The sequence below is a fragment of the Monodelphis domestica genome, chromosome 3 (assembly GCF_027887165.1).
Source record: "Monodelphis domestica isolate mMonDom1 chromosome 3, mMonDom1.pri, whole genome shotgun sequence".
Lineage (NCBI taxonomy): Eukaryota > Metazoa > Chordata > Mammalia > Didelphimorphia > Didelphidae > Monodelphis > Monodelphis domestica.
Genome location: NC_077229.1, coordinates 98,227,036 through 98,255,017, shown reverse-complemented (window position 1 = coordinate 98,255,017; position 27,982 = coordinate 98,227,036). Strand labels below are relative to the sequence as shown.

The 27,982-nt window shown below is 38.2% G+C and overlaps 1 pseudogene; it reads left to right on the top strand.

Annotated features, from left to right (window-relative positions):
* The first annotated feature begins 533 nt into the window (after nt 1-533).
* LOC130458071 (DNA (cytosine-5)-methyltransferase 1-like) lies at nt 534-3,292 on the top strand (annotated as a pseudogene).
* The last annotated feature ends 24,690 nt before the right edge of the window (nt 3,293-27,982 follow it).

The window sequence follows — 27,982 nt, the reverse complement described above, 5'->3', positions numbered from 1 at the left end:
CCTTTTGTCAGGAACCACTTTTTGGTTACTGACCAAACATTTCTCTAGACATAGATCTTCAATTTTCCTACTCCAATAAATGTAAGGTCTAAAAATACAAGAAACTGATTTTTATGAGGGGTTAGAATCTAGGCTTGAGAATTCATAGGAATGGTGAACTTCCTAAATAGAAGTTTGCTGTACCAATACAGAGCTACAACTCATCAGGAATTGAGGTAAGAGCAAAGCTCATACCTAGATCTTTTTTTTTTTTAAACCCTGACCTTCCATCTTGGAATCAATACTGTGTATTGGTTCCAAGACGAGAGTGATAAGGGCTAAGAAATGGGGGTCAAGTGACTTGCCCAGGGTCACACAGCTGGGAAGTGTCTGAGGCCAGATTTGAGCCCAGGACCTCCCATCTCTGGGCCTGACTCTCAATCCACTGAGCCACCCAGCTGCCCCCATACCTAGATCTCCTTAACTCCCAGGCTGGCATTAATTTTTGGTGTCCTTATTGATCTTGACTCTCTTATTTGGTCAATTTGGTAGAAATGGTGCATTTCTTTGTCTTCTGTGCCCAGACCGGCCAGTGTGGCATTGCTCGGACAAGGAGGGCCATCATCCTGGCTGCAGCCTCAGGCAAGAAACTCCCCAAGTTTCCGGAGCCCCTGCATAGATTTGCACCCGAGCCTGCCCGCTCACTGTATTGGTGAATAAGAAGAGATTCGTTAGCAATATCACAAGGTAAAGGCAATCAGAACTAATGCCTCTTCCCTCTAGGAATGAATTTCCCAAACTAAGGGTGAAAAGTTCTTCAAGTTTGAGCCTTGCCGGGTGGACAGTTGTCAGGGGGGGTAGATTGGAAGTCCTAGCAAAAAAGTAGCCAAGGGTTTGGGGATGGAGAGAGGAGAGTTAGACATGATCTAGAATGGTAGAAAGACACTAAACACTGCTATGCACGCTACAAAAGTAGACGTCTTTTGCTCTAAAGTTAGCTGGAACCAGTCTGATTTGGTAGCATTTGTCTTCAATTCTTAGTTGAAGCCTTGGAAAGCGAAGGGAAAAATCTAGAATGTTTATAAGGGCCACACTGTAACAATAGAGAGTAACTAGGTATGGTAGTGGATTGTTCCACCTGAAGTGTGACCCTGGGCAAGTCGTTTAACCTTTTCTTCAGTTTCCTCATCTGTGAAATGGGGATGATTGTGTTTACCTCTCAGGACTGTTCAGATCTCATCTTTGTAAAGTGTTTAACACCGCGCTGAGCACATTTTAACTGTTATTTTGGCTCTGATACTTCTTGGCACACGTATCAAATGAATAATAATTGATTAAGTGTCTACTAGGTGATGGGCACTCGATGAAGTGTGAGGGATACCAAAAGGAGGGGAGAGTCTCTTCAAGGATCTTACGACCTAAAGGCCGAACCAGCCCTGAAGTGGTTCCCTTTCTTTCAGGCAATGTTCTGCTCCATTTCAAACTTACTGTGTATGACGCAATGTCAGACCTTCCAGATATCAAGAATGATGCCTCAGAAGAAGAGATGGCTTAGGAGGGGGAGCCCAAGTGTTGGTTCCAGAGACAGATAAGGGGCCCCAAAGATCAGTTTATCGTCGGGGACCACGTGTGTAAGGTCATGTGATCTCATGGGACTCTTTCATGTGGCCTCACAATCCAGGTCAGTGGCTAGACTTCAACATGTCCTTTATGATCTTCCAATATATTGACTGGCTTCTTTGGCCATCTAGTTAGATTCAGAGTCAAATTTGGAGAAGATCTCACCAATCCTCCAACCTAAGTCATACTTGCAAAAATAACCCCTGGAGCAGGGATTCTTCACCTGGGGATCCATGGACTTGGATGGGGGCAAAATGACATCTTTATTTCCATTGAATGTATTTCCTTTAATCCTATGTATTTTATTCCATGCGTTTAAAAACATCCTTCTGTGGGAGCAGCCAGGTAGCTCCCTGGGATAGAGTGCCAATTTGGGTTCAGATCTGGCCTCAGACCATTCCTCTACCTGTGCTACCCTGGGCAAGACAACTTCCTGTGCCTGGCCCTTTCCCTTGTGTTTTAGAGGTCTTACTAAGTAAGAGTTTTGAAAGCAAAACAAAAAAAATCACATCCTTCTGAGAAAGGAGTCTTTCAACAGCTTTAGCAAGCTTGCTGCCAAAGAGATCCATGACACAAATGGGAACAAACCCCAGCCTAGAGTGATGCCGGAAAGCAAAGGCTTCAGTTCTAAAACAGCAAGATTTGTGTCCAGTAAAGTCAGAAGGATTCCTGCCAGGGCCTGTCTGGGAAGGGTTTGGGGAGACACAATCAAAGGGCTAACTTTGACATGAATGCTATGGTGATGGCTCATATACAACGGATTCCCCTGGCCCCTGAGTCAGATTGGCTAACATCCAAGTGCCTATCTCAGACGGTGCTGTGACCAAGAAACTCCACTATACTCACCATGATGAGTAGAATGGCCATAGTAGTACTGGAGCTCTCAGAGGGCTCTGCATCTGTGCAGAAGGCTCTGCATCTTCTCTAGAATCAGTTCACATCTAAGTCTTTCCTTGATTCTAAGCTTTTTCGTTTTGCTGTGCTGCCCAGAGATCACTGAGGGAGGGGAATAAAAGGTTTCCCAGCAGTGGAGAATCTTCCAATCTTGTTTTCATACAGCATGAGTAAATTTGACTAGCATTTTCCAACCTTCCTTTAAGCTCCATTGTATGTTCCTGCTAGTAGGGAGAAGAAAATGAGAAGAAACTCTTCCTGCCTTCAAGGAACATATATTCTACTTGGAGCAAACAGCAAATGTTAACAAATTAACACAATTATTACAAACAGCAGAGGAATTTCCCTCAAGGATTCTAGCAACTGAGACATCAAGATCAGCCCTTTTGTAGAAGGTAATGCCTGAGGTGAGTAATGGAGGGAGGAGGAAGTGTATTCCAAGAATGGGGAAAGCCTATGTATGAGTAACAGTAAGGAGGCTAGACCTTTACTCCCTCTTATTTTATTCAACTGACCAAAAAGAATTCCTTTTGGAATTTCAACCTGGCTCTCCTATTTAGGTAAACAATGCAATCCTGCACATAGACAGTTCAACACCTTGATTCCATGGTGCCTGCCCCACACTGGGAATAGGTACAACCACTGGGCAGGGCTCTATGGAAGGTTGGAATGGGATGGCTTCTTCAGCACCACAGTGACAGATCCAGAACCCATGGGCAAGCAGGTGAGAATATGCCAGTGGGAGAAAGTGGAGCTTCCCCATTTTCCCACCTTTTTGGAAATTAAAAAAAAATGTTGATAGCCATATCAACCATGAACCTATAAACTAAGGCTTAACCATCACTGGCACATGGCCCTTAAAAGATGGTCTAAGCCAGCAATGGCCAACCTTTTAGAGATGGAGTGCTGGGCCCTGTTCCTCAGCATATCCTGCCCCCCCAAACAGAGTGCCCCTCCCTCCCACCAAGTACTGGGCATACCCTGGCCTCCCCTTACCCCACACAGGGGAGAGAGGAAGTGTTCCCATTAGGCTGCTGTACCAGAGAAGTGAGGAATGTTCCCAGCAAGTGTGGAGAGAGGGGAAGGGAGTGGCCCAAGCTCTCTGCCCCCACTCCTTGCAATGTGGCATGTGAGCCACCCACCTTATCCCAAGTGTGCTCCCATTGGGCTGCTGGGTGGGGATATATTTGTGAAAAAATCAGACACGCTGAGGAGGGGGAGGGGAGAGTCCCTCTGTCTTTCTAGTAATGAACTCTGGTGTGGGTGGTGGTGATGTGCCCACAGAGTGCTCTGCGTACCATCTTGGGCACCTGTGCCATAAGTTCACTATCACCAGTCTGAGCTGATCTCAGCTTTGCTTCACCTACAAAAACAGAACAACTTGGAGGTCTTGAAGATCCAGGGTCAAATTTCTCTCATTCTGAAGCTTATTGGTCATAATCCTAGCCATAGCACCTATCTCAGGCAGCTTCTCTGGCAAGAGAAATCAGACTAGTTTTGATGGCCTTTAGTAAAGGAAGTTCCACACTGACACTGGCCAAAATTTCATCCTTCTGTCTTTATAGAATAGTATGATCTTTGTCCCAGTGGAGATCCCTGTCACAGAGTATCTTCTCCAAAAGCTTTGTAGTAGTTAAATGCTGATCCTGCTTTTTGGTCATTGTGTTATAGGAAGAGAGTTATTGGGAGTCTTATTTTTCCTGATTATCCTTTTGACATGGGCATTGTACCCCCAGAAACTCAGGCAAACTAGTATCAGGGAAATTTCCTTGCCCCCTTACATCCTCGTGACTCTGAGCCTAAAAACATCCAATGATTGTCCTCCTTTGATCGTCTTTTAGATTTAAGATGGACAGGGAGATGCACCTCCAGGCCACACCTCGATCCTATCAGGCTACATCTCAGACATCTGTCTGTTCCCTAAAACTAAGGAATCTTTATGTCTCCAGGCAGATCCCAGTCAGATGATCACCTCACCCCACCAAATGCCTGAGTGACTACCACTCTCTGTTGTAAAAAGTATAAAATCCCCAGAACTGATGTCGTCTGGGGGAACAGCTTTTCCATCCATGCTGTCCTCCCAAAGAACTGCTCCCCATCTTACAGTTCCACCTTGCTATCCTCCTGGCCATTCTCAACATTACTCTCTAAATTAATAAATTTCTCATTGTTTTTAAGCTAAGTTTTGGAGTCTTGCATTCTTACAAAAGGTATCCTTCCCAAACCCCAGGGGTACACCTCTGCACCCCCACAGCATCTGATGCCTAACATTTTTGGCTCTCCTGAAAACTATTCCTATACCCTGGATCATCCATGAGGACACAGCTTCTCAGGTAGGAAGGGGCCTTTTCTTTGAGTCCTGAAACTCCCATCTTTTGGGTGATATCTTTGTGGGAACTCTTTCGTGCTCTCTCTCCCATCAGCCCCAGAGATCATTCTGGCCACTGGATTTGGGATCTATCAGCTTCCTCTTCTGATACTGGAAGACATTCTGGTATGTGGGAAGTCTCGCCTCAGTGTTAAACTGAATGCTCTTGGTCGGGCAACCTCCTTGGACACAGTTATTGACCCTCCAGTGTGGAATTTGCAATTCTGCATCTACATGGGACAGAGACAGAGCATACCCCGAGATTCCCCTTTGGGGTGTATACTTAAAAATTGGAAAAAAAATTGGCACTAAACAGCTTAAAGAAAAAGCAACTAATTTCTTTTTGTAATGTTGACTGGCCATGTTACATCCTTGGTAATCAAGAGACATGTCCTATCCATGGCACCTTAAAATTGTAATACCATCCTCTACTTACAATTGAAATTTTTTTTCAGCCTGAGGTCAAGCCAGATAGGGACTAGCCAACCCAATTAAGACAAAGGGAGAAGCATGCCTGTAGGCCTCTCCTGTTGGGAAGAGATCAAGTCTAAGCAACACGAGTGAAGAATTCAGTTGGATTTTTGTTTGTTTTCTCTCATGTTAAATAGCTGAGCAATAGCAAGGGAAATAAAATGGGGAAATTGGCTTTTTGTTACCCTAAATTCTAACACCAGGTGGCAATTAGACATATTTTATGGACAGAAGCCCCTTACCTTTTAGCTTTTATCCCCTCACTAGGCTCCCAGTTCTCCAAACTCTACTCTTTACTTGGATTTTAAGGCAAGGGCCTGCCAAGAAATCCAGGCAGAGATGGGGAAAAGGAAACTGGAAAGCTATCAGTTCACTGATCAGATCTGCCTTCCTTCTCTTCTGCAGGGAGGAAGAGGGTTGATTCTGAACAGAAAGACAACTGGTGAGACACCTCTATTTTGGGGATTTTTAAATGTCTTATACTTTTAAAACCAAGGGTTTTTTTCAACTTGTAGAACAAACCTATTAATTATCTTCTGTTTTGAGGTAAACAGGGAGAGATAAGAAGACCTGATAAATCTCCTTTTCCTGTCTGCTAGCCAGAAGGAAGTAATGCTTAAATCTGTCTTGTTACAATTAAAATAGTGTTTGGCATATACTGTGACCACAGAAATATGGTTTCAAGACAGCATCTTGAGTTAAATCAAATATAAAGTGGTCGCCAGGGAAAAATTCCCAAATATGAAATATACCCAAGTCAGCTGGGTTTTATAGAGATTTTAATTAATACAAATTAAGGAATTAATGAAAGGGAGAGAGAGAGTAAGAGGAAATAATGAGAAAAGAGCTAGACCAGCCTAGGCTGAAGCTCTAAGAGAGAGATCAGTCAGTCTTTAATCACTCACCACAAGATTTGTCCCAAGCAAGATTCTAGTGTTCAGAGAGACACCAGTTCAGCTTTGGCCCACTCAATCTTCTTTGAGACCTCTTTTGAGCTCCTTTTAAAGAGAATTTTCTCCTATGTCACCTCCCCTAAGTTCTCACATCTACCAATCACAGTAGACGTTTTCCAAAGGACTGACCATTCTTAATTTATACCTGAGTAGACTAAACTTTTGAGTAATTCACACCTGAGTAGACTAAACTTTTCTGGGAGGACTAAAACTTCTGAGTAAGTTCACACCTCTTTGCAACTTGCAAGTTTGCAAGTTGCCTGACCTTCATGGATACTTAGCACCTTCCTAAAAATAGACTTAGCTTAAGTGCTTGGCCTCACTATAAGTATGGGTTAAGTACTTTTCATTGTTCAGTAAAGAGTTTACAACTTTATCTTCCCCTAAAGTATGCTTAAGTATGGGTGGAGTAGAGTTCTCACATTCCTAACTAAGTCCCTTCATTGTTTAAAATGGGGAATGGTCTTGACCAAGTGTTCTGAAGTGGGGTCTGAGAATTTTTAAGATGCACACTCTATTAGAGTTATTTATTGGTATTTTATTTCAAAATTGTGATCATGTATATATGTGGGTTTAGAAATAATATCCTAATTTTAATTTCGTCAGGCAATGAAATTTCAGTCTGTATAGTGTAACAAGGGAATCACTTTAAAAGACTGATATATATTAATTTAAGGTCGCCAAGGAATCAGCTATGTAATTCCTAAATGAAAAACTCAAGTCAGCCGTCAGCCTTTTTTGGAGTTTAATTACAATAGGAGTAAGAAAGGAATTAGAGATAGAGAGAGAGAAAAAGGGAGAGAAGGGAATAGGGCTTAAATACCCCTTCTGTTTAGGCTGGGCCAAAAGGCCCAAGCCCTTAGATAGCTGGGGCAAAGGAAAGAGATCAGTCCCTATTACTCACGTGTCCAAAATGGAGAAACAGTCTCAGAGGCCCCCACCTTCAGCTTCCTTCAGAGCAAGCCTTCTCAGAGCCCAGGAACCACACCGACCAAAACCTCAACCACCTCCCTCCGAGTCTTCAGACCCCCTATCTTTAAGGAAACCCTCCAAGTTGCCTCCCTCAGTCCTCACATCTACCAATCACTGTTCATCAATTTCCCTGTCAATGGAGGCTCTAGCTTAACCCAGGACCGCCCAGAGGTTTCTGGCTTTTGCACATGTCTGTTGAAGGTCATATTTTCAAATGATTAAATCTTTGCTCCTTTGCTACAGCCCTTTCTAAATCCTGTTAACCTGAGTAGGGTAGATATTGGAATAATTAAATTTTGATCTAGGCTGCAGCCCTTACTCAATCCTATTAGGACTGAATAGGGTGGAGATTTATTCCAAGTATCTCCATTGTATCAATTCTAAAATCAATCAAGACTCAAAGAAATTCCTGTTCTATGCTTAAGCATAGGTCAAAGTCCTTTCCATTGTTCAGCAAAGGGTTTCTGTCCTAAAGTAATCTTAAGAAGGGAAGAGAAGGAAGCTCCCATGCCAATGGGGTTCCCATTCCAATAGACTATCAGTAAGAAATTTTCCAAGTATGAAATATCCCAATGGTGAAATTTCCAACATTTATAAGTCTAAGGAAATTTGAGGTTTACAATCCCCCCTGATGATCATTGGGAGACTAGTCTCCCCATTGATCATTTAACATAATCATTTTGTAGTTCTAAATTCACTTCTAACTAAAGATATACACAATATTCAATTTTCTAGGAGAAATTAGAATAGTGAGAGAGGAAATAGAAAAGAAAAGAAAGCAAAACCAATGTTTGCTAGGCGCATTGACAGAAAGCCAAATTAGGGGCAGTCCATTTTGGCATAAATGTTACAATAAATGTTCAATCAAAAGTTCAGTCCAATCAATCACATCCAAAGTTCATTCTTGATCTTCTTGATGAAGTGTAGGTTTTTGGCATCTTTCTGCAACAGTTCATTCTCTGGATATAAAAGTTTCAAGCTTCTTTCTTGAAGATCTTTTCTCGAACAAAATCAAAATCTTTGAATTTTTTTATAAAAGTAAAATCTTAAACAAAAGTCTTGGATTTTTATAAAAATACAATCTCAAACAAAAAAATTCAAAAACTCTTAGATTTTAAATTAAAATACAATCCCCCCTGAAGTAAGTATTAAAAAAAATCAAGTTTAGCTCAGAATGCAATGTTCAGTTATGGGGGTGCATGTGTCAATTATCAAAAGAATAGAAAAATAATCAAAAACATAAGAAAAATTCAAAATAGACCTTGTATAGGTCCAGTTTAAAGTAATTTCTATCCCACAAGTATGTAGGACAGAATGCAGTAATATTTCACTTAGCCATTTGTAGCCAAGACTACAGGAAGTTGCCATAATATAAGAAGAAAAGAATTAGAATTCTATTTTGAAGGGGAAATGTCATTCCCTTGTCTGATTTTTTCCTCAGGGATATAGGGAGCCAGCATGATAGTCAAGCTTTGTACTTGTTTGAGTATTTCGAAAAGAGTGTAGATACAAGGAAGTCCTACGACTTAAACATAAGTTAAGCATCGCAACCTCGAGTCTCACTTTAATATTTCTTGTGTGCTCTATTGGCACTATTCAGGTTTAGTCTGTGCTCCTTGTTTTTATCCCTTTTCCTGGAATCAGACACAAACATTAATCACAGTCCTATAATATTTTATCAATAAATGGCAGGTTCCCATAGTTTAAAGCTTTTAGGCATATATTGATATTATAGCAATAGTATATATATATTAACTTGTATTACTGCAGGGAAAAAATATTAATATTAATTATGTGTACCTTCAGTACAAAAAATCAAATATTCTGATAAAAAATAAAAGAAAAGAAATAAGAAAAAATAAGAAAAAAATCAGTAATTAAATATATTCTTGAAAAAAAAACAGCATCCATTTGTCTATGGATTATTATCTCCAATTCATATGATAAGATAGAGTCACAATTCATATGATAGGATAGAGTCAATCAGTCTCAGCAGAAGATGCTTTCTTCACATGTGAGCAGTGAATCCAAGAGTCTCTTTCTCCAATCTTTATAGATGTTGGAGTAGTTAATAATATTTGGAATGGTCCTTCCCATGAAGGTTCAGTTGCTCCAGTTCGCTTGAAATTCTTGATATAAACTTTATCTCCTGGGTTCAGGTCATGCAGAGAAAAGTCTAATGATCCAGCTTGTACTGCAACTCCGGATTCATGAAGTTCACTTAGTTTGTGCTGTAACTCCTGTATATAGGAAGCAATAGTAATATCTCCCCCTAATAGCGATGTATAAGCCGGGGAGAAAGGCTTAGCCTGTATAGGCGGATGTCCAAAAAGCATCTCAAATGGTGAAATATGTAAGTCTCCTCTAGGCCTGCTTCTAAGATAAAATAGGGCCAGAGGGAGAATTTCAGGCCATTTTAAATGGGTCTCAGTGCATAATTTGCCAATCATAGTCTTAAGTTCTTTATTCATCCTCTCCACTTGGCCTGAGCTCTGGGGGTGATATGGAACATGGAATTTTGGAGTTATCCCCAAGCAAGAATATATTTGATTTAAGACAGAATCGGTAAAATGACTCCCTCTATCGGAATCAATACGTGCTGGTAGGCCTAAACGAGGAATAATTTCTTTTAAAAGTATCTTTGCAACAAAATCTGCTGTGGCTCAGGTCGTAGGAAATGCTTCCGGCCATCTGGTTAGTTGATCTACAATTACTAGACAAAATTTGTAACGTCCAGCCTTTGGCATTGTTATGAAATCTATCTGTAGGTGTTCAAAAGGTGTGTAAGCCAGAGGACGTCCCCCAAAGGCTTTTCCACGATATGCATGTTGGTTATATGCCTGGCAGATAGGGCAGGCTGAACATACTTTAGAGGCTACAGTAGTTATACCAGGGGCTATCCATACTCTCTTGACAGAGTCCACGATGCCCTGGGTGCCAAAATGACCATTTTTATGAATAGATTGGCAAATTTGGTTATAGAAACTTCTAGGGAGCAGGGGTTTTCCTTCAGATGACACCCATACTCCATTAATTTGTTTTGCTTTAAATTTTTGTTTCCATTTTTCCACTTCCTTTTCATTATAGGAGAGTGATAAATTTAAATTATCAGTGGTTGTTAATGTTAAAATTAATCCAGGTCCTTCTATGGCTGCTAGTTTTGCAGCGGCATCTGCTCTGTCATTTCCTCTAGAGACAGGGTCAGAGCCACCTGTATGGGCAGAGCAATGAACTACAGCTAGGGCTTTAGGCAGTTTGAGAGCAGAAAGAACTTCATTAATAATTTCTGCATTAGCTATGGATTTTCCAGCTGAGGTTAAAAATCCTCTTTGGAGCCATAGCATCCCAACTGAGTGACAAATGCCGAAAGCATATCTAGAATCCGTATAAATTGTTGCCTTTTTATCCTTGGCAATTATACAAGCTTGTTTTAGAGCTATGAGTTCTGCTCCTTGAGCGCTAATGTTAGAAGGTAGTGAAGCTGACCATTCAGTGGCAAATTCTGAGACTACGGCAGCTCCAGTGTAACGTATGCCATCCCTCATAAAAGAGGAACCATCGGTAAATAAAATCAGATCTGCATTGTCTAAGGGAGTGTCCAAGAGATTATCTCGAGGCTTTTCTGCCATGGACACTAATGTTTCACAGTTATGTAGTGGTTCTCCTGAAGTGGGTAAATCTGGAAGCAAGGTGGCAGGGTTAAGAGTTGAACAGCGTTTCAAGGTAATATTTTCACTATTTAATAAGGTTATTTCATACCTTGTAATTCTCTGATCCAAGAATGCCTGTGTTCTATGTTTTACCAATAATGCTTCAATCTCATGTGGGCACATTATTGTTAATGGACATCCCAATACTAAATCAACGGTTTTTGTTACTAGTAAGGCTGTAGCAGCTACTCCTCTAAGGCATGGTGGTGCTCCTGCTGCTACTGGGTCTAGTAGGGCAGAATAATAAGCAATTGGGCGCTGAGAAGGTCCCAAAGTCTGAGTTAACACACCAGAGGCTACTCCTCTTCGCTCATGCACATATAAAGTAAATGGCTTGTTGTAATCTGGGATGCCTAGAGCAGGGGCAGACATGATAGCCTTTTTTAAATCTGATAGAGCTGACAAGTGTTCAGGCTCTAATTTGAGGGGTTCAGGAACCGAATCCTTTGTTAATGCTATAAGGGGTTTAGTGATTTCCCCACAGCACGGAATCCATTGTCTACAAAACCCTGTTGCTCCTAAAATTGCTCTCAGCTGTTTCTTAGTGGTAGGAGCACTCAATTTTTGAATGTTCTCAATTCGTTTTGGAGAAATATAACGAGCACCCGCAGTCAAGATGAATCCCAAATATTCTACTTTTTGGAGACACCATTGAACTTTATCCTTAGAGATTTTATGTCCTCTTTTGTGCAATTCTAAAAGAAGGTGTTTGCTATCTTCTTGACATGTTTTTGCATCTGTTGAAGCCAAGAGTAGATCATCTACATATTTGATTAATTTGCTATTTTTAAATGTTATATTGTCTGTGTCTTGGCTCAAAATTTGCTCAAATAAGCTCGGACTTTCGACATAACCCTGTGGCAGCCGACACCAGGTATATTGTGAGCCCTTCCAGGTGAAAGCAAAAATATGCCTGGAGTTTTCATGTATTGGTATGGAAAAGAAAGCTGAACACAAGTCTACTACTGTAAAGTATGTAGCTGTACTAGGAATAGATGAAATAATAGTATGTATGTTAGAAACTACAGAGTGTCTCTTTATAACGTGATTATTCACTGCCCTTAGATCCTGTACGAATCTATAGATGTGCTTGCCATCGGGCCCTTTTTTTGGTTTTTTAATTGGCAGGATGGGCGTGTTGTATTCAGATTTGCAAGGGATTATTATTCCCTGTTCTATTAATGAGTTAATAACTGGTGTAATACCCTCAATTGCCTCCTTTGAGAGGGGATACTGAGGGATAGAAGGAGGTGGGCTAGATTTAGTTTTTATCTGCACAGGAACAGCAGATTTAAGTAAGCCTACATCAGAAGAAGATGTGGCCCAAAGAGACTCCGGTATATCTTTAGGTATTTCAAAAATGGAAGGTTCTTTTGCCTCCTGGTTTTCCGAGAGAAGTACAGGGAGTAAATTTAAAGATTCCTCTGGTACTTCTAATGATAATGAGCCATCTGGGGAGCAGGTTATTGTGGCTCTGAGTTTGCATAGAAGGTCCCTCCCCAGCAAATTTAAAGGGGAGTCAGGCATCAAAAGGAAGGAGTGTTGTACCTCTAGGGGTCCTACAGACACCATTCTAGGAGGAAGTCTTTTAACTCTTTGGGTTATTCCTGATACTCCCATTACATTCTCTGAGCCAATAGAATAACATTGTAAATCAGGTGTTCTCTTTAATACAGACCAGGAAGCTCCGGTGTCTAATAGACAATCATAATAGGTGTTACCCACCTTTAAGGTAACATGGGGTTCATTAGTATGGGGAGGGCAGTGGATAGGGACAACGGGTAGTAGGACATCAGGGTCTGGGAAATCAAAGGTTGTATCCTCTGATTCCTGTGCCCCAGCCCCCCCCGGGCACCATCATTGTGTTTGGGATATTCCTTGGGCACCCCCCTGAAGGGCACCTCTCTGAGGGTCATTAGTACCTCGAGTAATTTTTGGACGAGCGCCATTTCTCATATATTGTTGAGTATTATCGTTAAAATTTTCTTCAATTTGAGCATTGTCATTAATTTCCCAATTCCTATTTCTATAATTCTGGTTTCTAAAGTTCTTATTTCTATATTCATTATAGTTATTTCCATAGTCATTATTATAATTTCTAGAATTCTGGTTTCCATAACCATTATCATAATTTCTATAGTTATTATTTCTAAAACTATTATTAAACTGTGTATTCCTTCCAAACATCTTAAGAAAGGTTCTACATTCCATCATTTTGTGGCCCTTCTTCTCACAGAAGTGGCAAGTAATGGATTGATAATTGGATTTCTGGAGAGGGGCAATTGTCGTTGGTTCATTATCATGCCCACTTTCTAATTTAGTTATCCTATCTATTAAATATCTTATTTTTTTCTTCATTTCCTCCATGTCATCTTTATTTTCTTCCTCATTTTTCTTGTTTCCCTTTAAAACATATATAGCTGTTTTTTGCAATTCTTCAAGGTCCATATCTGACCATCTTGGGCATTGTGTTTTAAAATAATTTTTAATTACTTTGCAAGAATTGTTTACAAAGATTCTTCTAACTTGTCTTAAACTATTCTCTTTAGTTAAGTCCCAATCTAAGTATCTGTCCCCAAACTCGATAATTCTGTCCATAAATCTGGAGGGGGTTTCGTCTTCCTTTTGCTTAATTTTTTCCAGTTCCATCCACTTATCTGTACTGTCTGCACATTCCTTCATGGCCGTGAGGATGGCCTCTCTACAAGGGTATAGTTGTAGATAGTCCTCAGGATTGTTATAGTCCCATTTGGGATCCTGAGATGGCCAATGTGCTGCATTACGCCCCCGGGTTTTGTTGACATGAGCAATTATTTTATTTTTTTCACGTTCACTTAAAAAAGCCTGAAGTAAGCTCTCAACGTCCTTGTAAGACGGATTATACTGAAAAAATATGTCTCCCATCTTTTTTGTTACTAGAAAAGGATCTTGTTCATATGTGGGGATATTTCGTGTAAATTCATTTATTTCTTGGGGAGTAAACGGTATCCTATGTCTTAAAGTCACCACATCCCCATTTCGTCCTATTTCAGGTACTTCTCTTAGAGGAAACAGGCCTCTAGTTGAATTTTGCACCTGTGGGTCAGTTTGACAAGGACAGGTTTCTCTAGGAGGACAAGATCTCCCTTGCATTGGAATTTGGTTTTCTGTAGGAGAAGGAACATGAGAAGCTGGGATTGCAGGGGAAGGGTTTTGGGGATTAAATTCAGACAAGATTTGCACTACACGAGAGAAGCAGTCTGTTAACTGGGCTATAGGGAAGGTGTTTTCCATCTCTATTTCAGGGAAGGAAATTTCCTCATTCAAAGGTTCAGAAACAGGTCTGTTTCTGGTAGAATGGTTGTTTGCCAATTGATCCTGTAAGAAACTTTTTAGATCTTCTAATTGGGCTTGCATTTTATCCTCAATTTTTCCTATTTTATCTTCCATATTTCCCATTTTATCCTCAATATTTCCTATTTTATCCTCAATATTTTCTATTTTATCCTCATTTTTTTCTATTTTATCCTCAACATTTTCTATTTTATCCTCAATATTTTCTATTTTATCCTCATTTTGTTTTATTTTATCCTCAATATTTTTTATTTTTTCATCTCTAAATATAGTATTAAGGAGTACAAAAATGACAGTACCTATTAATATAAAAATTTGGAGGTATCCTTCATTCCTCAATGCCCCTACTTCTTCAGCTGCCATATAATTGTCAAAGAATGTAGTACTCATTTTTATATATATATTTTGTAATTTCACAAAATACATGGGGAGCAGGGCAAAGCAACAAACTTTCCACAGGATTTTTTTTTTTAAATGCAGGAAGTTGTTCCTTAAGGGAAAGGATATTTAGAAACAGCTCTTTCAGCCAAGACTTTAGAGTCCTGTTGCTGAGATCTAAAACAGCTGTTTTCTGTCTATCAGAGTCACACAGCTGGGAAGTATCTGAGGTCCGATTTGAACCCAGGACCTTCTGTCTCTAGGCCTGGCTCTCAATCCGCTGAGCTACCCAGCTGTCCCTTAAGATTAAAGGGAAGAAAAAGAAAAAACTGCTGATTCCAATTTAACTTAAGGAGAAAGAGAAAAAGTTTTTTATACTCACGTGTTCTAGCAGCTGTGTCTTTAAGGCAAGTTTTTTGTTAAAAAAAAAAAGGACTAAGTGGTGAGATGGTATAGTAAAAAGGCAAGGAATTTCAAAAGTTTTATTGAGAGGATTCTTTAGACTCCCGTGTGGTCAGCCACAATGTAACAAGGGAATCACTTTAAAAGACTGATATATATTAATTTAAGGTCGCCAAGGAATCAGCTATGTAATTCCTAAATGAAAAACTCAAGTCAGCCGTCAGCCTTTTTTGGAGTTTAATTACAATAGGAGTAAGAAAGGAATTAGAGATAGAGAGAGAGAAAAAGGGAGAGAAGGGAATAGGGCTTAAATACCCCTTCTGTTTAGGCTGGGCCAAAAGGCCCAAGCCCTTAGATAGCTGGGGCAAAGGAAAGAGATCAGTCCCTATTACTCACGTGTCCAAAATGGAGAAACAGTCTCAGAGGCCCCCACCTTCAGCTTCCTTCAGAGCAAGCCTTCTCAGAGCCCAGGAACCACACCGACCAAAACCTCAACCACCTCCCTCCGAGTCTTCAGACCCCCTATCTTTAAGGAAACCCTCCAAGTTGCCTCCCTCAGTCCTCACATCTACCAATCACTGTTCATCAATTTCCCTGTCAATGGAGGCTCTAGCTTAACCCAGGACCGCCCAGAGGTTTCTGGCTTTTGCACATGTCTGTTGAAGGTCATATTTTCAAATGATGAAATCTTTGCTCCTTTGCTACAGCCCTTTCTAAATCCTGTTAACCTGAGTAGGGTAGATATTGGAATAATTAAATTTTGATCTAGGCTGCAGCCCTTACTCAATCCTATTAGGACTGAATAGGGTGGAGATTTATTCCAAGTATCTCCATTGTATCAATTCTAAAATCAATCAAGACTCAAAGAAATTCCTGTTCTATGCTTAAGCATAGGTCAAAGTCCTTTCCATTGTTCAGCAAAGGGTTTCTGTCCTAAAGTAATCTTAAGAAGGGAAGAGAAGGAAGCTCCCATGCCAATGGGGTTCCCATTCCAATAGACTATCAGTAAGAAATTTTCCAAGTATGAAATATCCCAATGGTGAAATTTCCAACATTTATAAGTCTAAGGAAATTTGAGGTTTACAATAGAAAAGCCAGGGATAAGTTTTGTAAAACAGGGTTTTTTTTAGCAGTATAGCCTCAAGAAGACTGAGTTCCATCCTTATCTACCTTTCCATCATAAGAGTTTTAAAGGAAAAAATGGGTTTAAGTGTTCAAACTTACCAAAAATGTGTTTTTGTATAAAATTATCAAATGGTTTTCTTCTCAATGGTTTTCATCCCAGTGTATTAAAGTTGGACTAACTTTATTATTATGTTTAACTTTTTGGTCTTGAAAATAGATAATCAGCCTGCTTGTCAAAAGGCTTGCTTTAAGATGTATTGTCCTTAAAAGGTTTCAAATCTCTAAATTTAAAATAGATCCTGTAATACTAAATGCTTTATGAATTTTTTTTTTGAAATATGTTATGTGAGTTGTTGCTGAAACATGTATTTTAAATATTGTTTGGATGCAAACAAAAGCTCATTGTAAACCTGACTCTACCATAGATTTTTGTTCAATACTCAGTGGTTACCTCAGTTTACCAATTTGTACTATGAACTGAAATTTATAACTGATGATTATTATGCTAAAGATAGTGTTTCAATGATGTAATCCTTTAAATCAGAATTCTTTTGGGTTACTGATTAGCAATTGAAGTGATACCAATGGAATGTTTGTTTGACTTATGATGGTAAAAGCAAATCAGAGAAGGTGGAGAAGGTATGTTGGGTTTGAAATCAGAAGAAAGAGGGACTTTGATCTAAAGTCCATAAAGCTTGAGTATGCAGCTTTGTGAGGGAAGATTGGAAATTGTATTCTGCTTTTTAAGCAGAGGGTTTTGAAGAAAGAGAGAGAGAGAGAGAGAGAGAGAGAGAGAGAGAGAGAGAGAGAGAGAGAGAGAGAGAGAGAGAGAGAGAGAGAGAGAGAGAAGGTGAAAGAGAACAGATAGATAGATGTTCTGTTCTCATAATTGGATCTTTTAACTTAGGGATAATTTCTAGAATTGATGTATGTGGAAAATCACAAATAATTGATGTATGTGGAAAATCACAAATAATTCTGGAATTCCTCTGAAAATTCCTTAGAGAGATTCCTGACTGATCTTGTCTTAGTTCCTTCACATGACCTAAGGCCAGGATATGATCTAGCCCTGATTTGTATTTACTGTAGAGCTAATGAATTCAACATTCCTATTCAGGTTTTGTGATTAAATTGTGATTAATTATTGCCAAAATATGTAAGAATAATTGCTATAATGTAGACTCATATGCTTTAAGGAATCCTTAGAGAGGGCAAAAGGTCAGAAAAGCTTGTTTGAGGGTATGAAAATTTGTTTCTTGACTGCTGGTAAGCAGAATTTCTCTGAGCTATAATGGGTGAGACATGTCTTTTAAGGAAAAAGAAGGCTTCTGGGATCTAATGGTGACAAAGTACACAAAGGACAGAGAACATCCTGGGATGGTTACAGAGGCACATTCTGAGCTCACTTGGGAATAGACCTCTTCTGACCATCTAGGCTGCTAATCCTTGAGTGAAACAATAATGGCATGAGCCAGTGACAGCCTTGGTTTGTACCCAAAGCCACTCACTGTGCCCTTTGTGACTTGAGGAAATATTTTTTGTTGGGCCTTTCCCTTTGTGACAAATGCTCATAATCAGCACATAATGCAAATTGTAAAAATTGAAGTTTCCATTTCCCCAAACAATCTATTAGGTTAATAATTGAAAATTCTCAAATTGTTAGGGAACATACTTTGAGAAGTAGGTGAAGTTTATTAATTGATGGCTTGTATTTGTAGCCTTAATTTACCACAGTTGAAGTTTGGATCTTGAGCTTGGAATAGCTCAAAGCTTTCTTGAATTTTCCCCAGAATCTGGAGTAAAGAAAATCATCTGTAAAATATTGTTTCTCAAGTGTTTATAGATGTTATAGATAATGTGTACTTTGCAAAAGGATATTCTTTAACAGAAACATCACACACCAACTCTGCAAACAACTCAGGAATCTGATTCCCTCACGGGATCTATTCTTGTCAGAAGATGATTTCTGAAGATGAAGTCTGTTGGCTAAGATACCCAAATGTAAATGTGTAATGCCAATTGCTATTGTTCTAATTTTCTCTGTTTATATCTGTTGTTCTAGTGTTTGCCCCAGTCCTGGTTTCTACACTTCTATCTTAGGGGCTGACTCTCCCCCTTGTGGCCTGTCTGCCAATCAGGGGAAGCAGTCACTGGACAAATCCTTCACATCTCCAAGCAGGTTTCCAGCTACCTAGGACCTAGGCATTCACTTAGGACATGTCTTTAAGACCCTGTGCCTACAGCCTTTCCCTCCCTGTTATCTTAACCCCTTTTACTTTAGCTCTTAACTACCTGACCATAACTATTTCTTTCCTTAAATTTTGGATCTTCTCCTATGTTTTAAATCATGCATCCCAGCCTGAAGCCCTGTACAATTGCCTACAGTCAATACCTCTCTCCCCTAATGTTAGGCAGGAACAACTCTATGCCCATTCTCAGCTCTGAAGAAGTTACAGAATACTGAGACCATCTTCCCATTTCCCTTACATATTTGGAGAGGGGGGAGATGACATGGGCATTGTACCCCCAGAAACTCAGGCAAACTATTATGGACAGAGAGATGTACCTCCAGGCTACACCTGGATTCTATCAGGCTTTATCTCTTAAGATATCTGTTTGTTAAAGAATCTTTATGCCTCCAGGCAGACCCCAGTCAGATGACCACCTCACTCCACCAATTGCCTGAGTGATTAGCACTCTAGGTCACATCCACACCGTGACACAGCATCTGTTGTAAAGAGTATAGAATCCCCAGAACTGATGTCATCTGGGGGACAGCCTTTCCATTCATGCTGTCCTCCCAAGGAACTGCTCCCCATCTTGCTGTTCCACCTTGCTATCCTCCTGGCCATTCTCAACATTACTTTCTAAATTAATAAATTTCTCTTTTTGTTTTTAAGCTATGTTTTGGAGTCTTGCATTCTTTCAAAAGGTATCCTTCCCGAACCCCAAGGATACACATCTGTACCCCCATAACACTAGGAGAGAGAAGCAATACTGTAAGAGTTCTTGCACTCTTATCTTTTCCCTCAGCCCCTAACCTGGACTTGGCTTAGAGACCACCCCCTCCTCCACATCTTAGTCTACTATTCATCCTTTTCTCTAAACGTAAAATAGAACAGCCACATGATTTTTCCTTTAGCACATGCAACTAGCATCAGTCTTGGTGGGGCATTTCCTAGTTAGTTTCTTCTTTACTTAAATCATCCAGGAAAAAATACATGACTATTGAATGCCTAGTTAGATCCTTGGAATTGAAGTGTTACACTTCACAAATGAGTTCAAACACCTAGAATTTCAATTATTGGAACCACAATTTATTAATAAAAGAGAGAAATAAAGAATCTACCAGCTGGGACAAAATTCCCTAATAGAAAACTGCGCCATTTGACATTAAGGAACAGATTGTATAGGGTTACAGGATACAAGTTATTTCTCTTCACATACAGGTTCTAATCTGACAACAAACAAACTTTAATATAGGAATGCGAGGTTGGATGAGAAGACGATCCTTAGATCTACTGGGGCTGTTATCAAAGGAGTGTTTATCTTAGCCAAATGTTAGTTCGCTGACCCTTTGATATTCCTGAAATTCCTCTTTGTCTCTTGCCCCCCAAGCTAAGTAGAGACTAGTTTGTTATCTGCATAAACAGCTTGACCTCCTGGGGGAAGGAAGTCAGGTCTGATCCCTAAAAATGCTGACAGGGGCCTATCTGATTTATCTCCTTTTAATTTTCCCATCTTTAGCCCTTTTGGGGCTACTTCAGGATCAAGAATTTTTTTAAATAATTTCCTTGATTGCCCTATTGTATTTCACTGTAGACCCCTAACCTCCTCTTCCTTGCCTTCTCAGCAACCTTATAAAGAAAATAAAGTTTCCTAAGAATAGAGAAGAATCAGAATCAAGTATTGGAAAGACCACTTGGGAAAGGAGATAGTCAGGAGAACAGAATAAGTGAGAAAGAAAAGGAAGTCAACAAATGTGGACTTCTCCCAAACAAATCTTTACTAGGACTATCTCAGATCATCCTAGGTAAAGCTCCTATCCTGAAAGCACTTTCTTCTAGAAGGTTGACTCAGCAGAGACTAAAGTCACTCAACCTTTAAAAAGCTCAAAGATTAAGTTGCAGAGTTACAAGTAGGAGGTAAATGCTCTCAAGCAACCAAGTCCTGTTGAAAGAGTGCCTCCTTGGCTCAAATTTATATACCTTTCCTAGCCCCCCCCCCAATGGAATTACTTTCATCTGGAGCCAATAAAATGATCTCTTTTCTCAAATCCCTTCTCCACCTCTTCACATCTTTTGGTTCAAGGCAGACAACCAGAGCCTTTCCTCTATTTAGGAGAGCTTTTTTTTAACCCTTACCTTGCTAATTAGGTGAGAGTACCTCCAAAAGTCATTTCAAGAGTTCAGATGATTTCATTTTAATGAAAGAATTTGGTGAAACAGAATGGTAGGGGCAAAAAAGCATGAAAAGCCATTTGTAACAGCTGTGGTGAGCCCAAAGCATTTCTCTTTTCTCCAAGTACTAGAGATGGGATAGAATAGATTTAAGAAAGTAAGGCAGAAATTTCATTTGTTGTGGTAATAGTGTGTGTTTGTGTGTGTGCTACAGAGAGAGAAAGCCTTATTCAGTGGAAAGATTTCTAGAACTGGAGTCAGATGTCTTGCACTTTAATCATGGTTTTCAGCCCTAATCAATGTGTAATCTTAGAAAAGTAGTTTCCCCTCTGTCTGTCTCAGTTTCTTCATCTGTAAGATTGGTTAATTTGACAAAAGAGGAAAATGACAAGTATTGGATGGGATAAATAATAACAACTATACTAGCCTACTGTTGGTTAAGCTGTGGGAAATGGTCTTTATATATAAAAATATTTACAGCAACTCTTTTCATGAAGGCCAATGAAAAATAAGATGGTATCTTCCTCTTATGGAATAGTTAAACAAAATTATAGTATATGAATATAATGGAATACTATTATGCTATAAAAATGATGAAATGGGCAGCTTCAGAGGAAATATCTGTGAACTATGGCAGAGTAAAGAGGCTAGAACTAGGAGAACAAATTATATAATGATAAAAGAGAGACAAAATTTTATTTTGCTAGATTGCAACTATATACTCTCTTTTTCTCTTTTAATTTGTTGACTTGGAAGGGGGAGGAGAACAAGAAAGGGGAAATGACGGATTAATAAATATTTTAAACAGATAAAAGGGAATAATTATAGTATAAAAAGGAAACATAAAATTTTAAAATAAAAAAAATACTTGAAGCAAGGCCAATGCACTTGGGATTATAAGAAGACAGGATAATAGATCTAGAATGGGAAGGGAGGGACCATAGACAACATCTAGTGTAAGGATACTTTGACTAGGATCCATGAATGTTTAAAAAATATTTTGATAACTGTGCTTCAGTATAATTGGTTTCCTTTGTGGGACGCGAGATGGTGTAGTATAAAGAGCACCAGGCTTGGAGTAGAGAAAACCTAAGTTCAAATGTGGCCTCATATATTTACCAGCTGTGTGACCCTGGTCAAGTCACTTAAACTCTTTTTGTCTGTTTTTTTATCTGTAAAATGGGGATAAATGATAAATATAATACCTATCTCTCAGGGTAGTTGTGAGAAACTAGTGAGATAATATTTGCACAGTTCCTACTACATTTTTGTTTAATAATTTCACTCATCTCTAACTCTTTGTGATCCTCTTTGGGGATTTCTTGGAAAAGATACTGGACTGGTTTGCCATTTCCTCCTTCATCTCATTTTATAGATGAGAAACTGAGGCAAAAAGAGACAAATTACTTGCCTAAGGTCACTCAGCTAGTAAATGTCTGAGGCCAAATTTGAACTCAAGAAGATAGGTCTTTCTGACTCTAAGCCTAACATTCTATCCACTGTACCATCTAGTTCCCCACTTGGCACATAGTAGGAGCTATATAAATTTTGCTATTATAATCTTGTGTATTTTATTTTATGCATTTAAACACATGCAAGAGAGGGTCTACTGTATTGGGGAAAAACAGGTTAAGCTCTCTGATCTTGCCAGACCCCTTAATTTTACAGATGAAGAAACTAAAACCCAGAGATGTTAGGTGACCGCCCTAAATCACAATGCAGTAAGCATGAAAGCCACAAATAGCATAGGAGGTGCTTACCACGTGTTAAAGAGTGAAATTCTGTGCAACTTATTAGGGAAGGGGACTAAATAAAGGCCAGAGCAAAGTTATTAAATATCTTCAATAGATCATGTGCTTAATGACGGATTACATGATTTAACTGACTAATCTTCCTGGCATTGTAAATAATAATAGGACTCCCAAATTTTACATTTGAAAATGCCTTTAGAGAGACTAAAGAGAATGTCTAGTCCAATAGCCTTCTTTTCTCTGATATTTTATAGTTCATAAAGAACTTTGCTAACAGCCAACAAATAAGATAAGGAATACCCCTGTTATTCTGTTTCTTGCTTCAACTATATTTCTTATTTGAAATTTTTATGTCTTTTTATTCAGTAATCATTCTCTTTTTTACTTTTACAAATATTAATCTGTTACTCCCCTATTTTTTCTCATCCTCTCCCTGCACTGAGAAAATTTAAAAAGTAAAAAGAAAGTCCTTTATAGTCTGTTAAAAAAAAAAACAACAAACCACAAACCCTCCCATGTAGCCATGTCTGAAAATGGATTTCTCTTTCTGCATTTGAAGTTCCTTACCTCTCAGGAAGTAAGTGATGTATTTCCCATGTTTTCTTTAGGATTCATGGCTTATTATTGTGTCATTCCAAGTTCTAACATGTTTCAAAGTGGTTTTTCTTTTATTCTCATTTGACTTCTGAACAAAACTGAGGCTTCAGGAATTTGAGTAACTTGTCTCCAGTAACATAGATATAAAAGTGGGAAATCGAGACCTGAATGGACTTTTTGACTGAGTCCAATACACTACTAAAAGTCTATGGTCACATGCATATAGATGGATGGATGGACGGATGGATGCTACATGCTCCTATGGATATTATTTTTATCTGTGTCATGTCTTTCTATTCAATTGTAAACTCCTCGAAAGCACCAATAGCTTTCCTAGTGCCCTGTAGAAAAGAGGTACTCATTACATTTATAGTATAGAATAGAAAAACAAGAGTTTTCTGTGATTTTCTAGTTTCAATCAAGCGATATGTACAGATGAGGGAACTGGAAGTCAGAGATGGGAGGGGACTTTTGCAAAGTTAAGGAATGAATTAATAACAGAACCAGAATTAGAGCAAAGTCTCTCATGATTCCCAGGTCATTTCTATTGAACTACACCAGTAGATGTTGGTAGTATGAAATGGATTTTGAACTGGTCTTTTAAAATGTTTTGCTTTGCATTTTGGGGCTGATTTACATGGGTTCTTTGTCTACTGAGTTGCAACACAGGAAAATTGCTTTCAGTTAGTCACTTTACTGCAAAGGGATTGCCTTATCTTTAGATAATGACTTTTCTCTTCTTTCCCTGCTCCCCTCCCCCAATAATATTGCCAGTACTAGAGGAACTAATATAGGTTGCTGATCTAATGTTTGTAAAGTGCTAGGAACTCATTACAGAAAGGTTATGCAAATGTAAATGATATTAGTGGGCATTAATTAGGTTCCTGAGAATTTTCCTAAAATGCACATTAATCTTAACGTAGAAGTTCATAGAAGGAATCTTAAAATATAAAGTCAGAATTTGAAGGGATATCAGAGAAGAGAATTTTAGGACTTTTAGGAAGACTAGAAAGCCTAATATTAGAATATATTATGCATAGACCATTACTAACTGGGAAGGATTTTAGAAATCAATTTTTTTATTGGTTATATGATGACATATATGTGGGTATTTCCTCCAAAAATGTGAATTGCAATATATGCTTGAATTTTTCCACTCTGTTCCCCTTCTTTTAAGGTTTGGTTGCTGTTTGTTGCTTTTATGTCAAGATCATTTCAAAGATAGATACTCTTCCCCATATATTCCCACTCAATGAATTTTCCCTTATGACAAAAAATTGGTTAAGCAAAACTGATGGGTTTAGTTCCTCTGCTAGAATATATCATATTCTGCTCCATTGACCTCCATCTATCTTGATGTCTTTCAAGTCAAGATTGGTCATCACATTTGCCTAGGAGCTGGCTTTGTTTTAGTATTCTTTTCATTTACATCAGAGATATAACTAGATATCTTTCCTGGCTCTTTTTACTTTTGACCAATTTACACAACTTAATTCTTAATTTTTATTATTTTTTTATGGCTCAAAAACATTGCACTGAATTCAAATATTTTACCCAATTAATAGGTGCCAACTTGGTCCACACCCCTTTCGACTTTTCTTTTACTACCTACAAGTTAAAAAAATAATACCCCTGCTATTTTGATGATATAATAATCTTTCTTATGTAAGTTTTGCCAATGCTATCTTATGAAATCTGCACAGAGGATCCAACCAACATGAGGGAGGCCTTATTTTATATCTCTTGATGATATAAGGATCTTTGTGGAACAAATGGATCTCCAATATTTCTCTTTTACTTTCATTTACATGACTAGTCTACTTCCTCTTATAGTTTGGAACCTCTCTGATGACATCCTTTAGACTGTTCATATCCTGTTTCTCTTGATTGCCCTTTGAGTGATCTAAAGCTTAATTTTTCAAAGAGATTGTTAAATTCCATAGCTTGTAACCAGATAGCATCACTGGGATATATTTTTATTTAAAATATTGGCCTTCATTTCTAGTAGAAATATGCGGTCAGAAAGAGCACAGCAAAATATTTGAGAAAAAATAGGTTCTTTCTATGTAGCCTGTTTAATTCTTGTACCAATTTACTGCTCTTTTTCAATAACATAACAGATATGAATTGATGGACCAGTTCATGGATTGCTCATTCAATTCCTTATCATAATCTGTAGAGTAGGCATTTTTCATCTCCTGGAGTTTTCCCTGTGTGAATAGCTAGATTAAATTCCTTTGAGTGACCAGAGATCTCAGAGGATTGGAATGAATGTCTTCAATGAGTAGGATTTATCTGGAGGACCTTAGCATGTAAAGAGAAACCCTATCCTATTCTGACTGCTGGATATCCTCCATGACAGTAGCAAACACCTTTGGCAGACTTATGTCTTTCTACTTTATGCATCATTTGATATAATTAATCAAAGAATTAAGAAACAATTTCCTGTTGTTATATCTTTCAAGGAATTTATATTTGATATGTTCATAAAAGGCACCTTGTTTTAGATACATTTAAAGCAGAATTTTGCTCTACAGAATAAAGTGGCTCTGATTGTTTTTAGTCAATAAATAATATCTACATAGGGGCCTTGATTTCTTTGCTCCTTTTAGTCAATGGTAACATTAAGGTTATACTCCATAGTTGCAAACACCTCTCTCATTAAAAATATTCTCATTACGTATATTTATTATTCTTACAAAAGTTTTGGAGAGCTGGGAAAGTGATAATATATGTGAATAATTATTGATATTCCTGCTAACCACTTCTCCTTTAAAATGTTAAGGTACTTGGGGGCAGCTGGGTAGCTCAATGGATTGAGAGTCAGGCCTAGAGACGGGAAGTCCTAGGTTCAAATCTGGCCTTAGACACTTCCCAGCTGTGTGACCCTGGGCAAGTCACTTAACCCCCATTGCCTAGCCCTTACCACTCTTCTGCCTTGGAGCCAATACACAGTATTGACTCTAAGATGGAAGATAAGGGTTTAAAAAAAAAACATAAAATGTTAAGGTACTAAATTTTTTTCTGTGTAAATTTTCATCTTTTTTCAGATGGCTTAAGAATCAATCATACTCTTTAGGGACCCCCAAATTAGGTAAGTCGTTTGTCATACAGTATGTGCTATGAAATTCATCTTTGTGTTTCCTCAATTAGTGCCATTTCCACTTTCTGATGTAGACCTTTGAAGACTGTTTTAGTCCAAGTGTGGTTGCCCCAATGTAACTCTTGTAGAAGAGAGTTTATTATAAAAATCTTTACAGATTTTTTTTATTTTTATCTTTTTGTTTGCTCCCAGTGTCATAACTATGAATTAATGCTGGATATCTTGCCAAACTTAAAAAAAGTTATATTTTATTTGAGTGATTCTCCTTGTTTTGTTAGGATAAATAGAGCTGCTCATAATTTTCCTACTTGTTCCTCCTTTAAATTTAAGAAATGAATTATTTTTTAAACTTTTATTTATTTTGGCTATCACATCCATCCAATTGGCAAAGAAATCTAACACTGTTTGGGGCACTTCCTAGGATTCCTTGGTTTCTTCCTTATGGTGGTAAATTTATATTTATTCATATTGTTAAGATGTAGTGATGCTTTGTATAGATGTCTGTTCTTTTTTATTTCTAACTTAGGGATGTCAATAAATTTCTTAAATAGGTCAAGTTTGATTGTTTAGTCTTCAATCTTGATATTGATTTGTCTTGCATACACAGCTGACACTGAAGTGAGTTCTGTTTTAGTAATAAGTCATTTCTTGCCTGATAAAATATAATCAGTTTAATTTTTTGTGTTATTAATTTGCATTCTTCACATCCAATACCTCTTTATTCTTTTGTTTGAAAATATATTCTTGATATCAAGATATGAGGATTCTTGGAGGCTATACATCTTTCAGCTCTCATATATTTCACCACATTTTACAACATATTTTTTTTGGTATTTCCCTATGTATATCTTTTTAATGAAGAGACTCATCATTAAGTATATGTTATTTTATTTTGGAAAATCTTATCAAGTTGTGCATAGACCTTCTCTGTCCCTTTACTCACTAAAATAGGCATTGATACAATTATTTTTAAAATGATATTTTTACTTGTCACAAGCATTTCAATAGGAGATGGCCAAATGTCCCTTGACATTTAGAATAGAGATGATATTTCCAGTTATCTTTGGATTCATGATAAAATTAGCTCTGCAAATCCTTTATTTGCCTCTCCTAAAAGAACCTGTTGACATCTTGTTACAAGAAAGTCTTAAACAGTCTGAAGATACGGCATTTAGAGCAGAATAACATTTTATATTCCTTGCATAATCAAATTTGGTTTTTTAAATTATATATAGTAAGTAAAATCATTCTGTCAGATTTATGTGAAATATGTACTATTATTTTTGTCTGCAGCCTCATTGTTACTATTTCTTCTATCTCCAAGTACCTGGCTTCATAATTCCCTTCTAACCATATCCGAATATTTTGGCTTAGCTCCAGTTTCTATTGCCTTTTGCATTTCCCTCAAATCTGGAGCTTGCTGTGAGGACTTCAACTTGCAGTGTGAGCAGCAAGTGGATTTCTTGTACCTAGTTCCTGCATTATGGATTTCTCTGTTATTACTCTCCTGTTTCTTCTTTAAGAAACACTCTCTAATCAAGTGCCCTTTTTGGTGGCAAAAGAAGCACTCCCTAGTTTCTTTTTGCACTGATCTTGCCTGGTAACTAGGTTTTTGATAAAATTTTGTGTATGTCTTAACTGTGTTCAAATTTTTTATTTCCTCAATTTCCTTCTTTTTCAAATCCTTTTCAGTCCTCTCTAGCTTTTCCTTAAGATCTTTAACTTCCTTGCTCTGATCTGAACTATTTTCAAATAGGTAACCTGCAGCCTCTCTCAATTCAATTAGGGAAACTGAGTCATATCTAGGGAAATAGTTCTTTTAAAATGTCCTTAAATTTGGTGTGTATCCCCTAAGAAATTGCCTATGTATATGGCCAGCTGTCTCTTCATTATCTGCTTCTAACCTAAGATTGTGTCTACCATTTC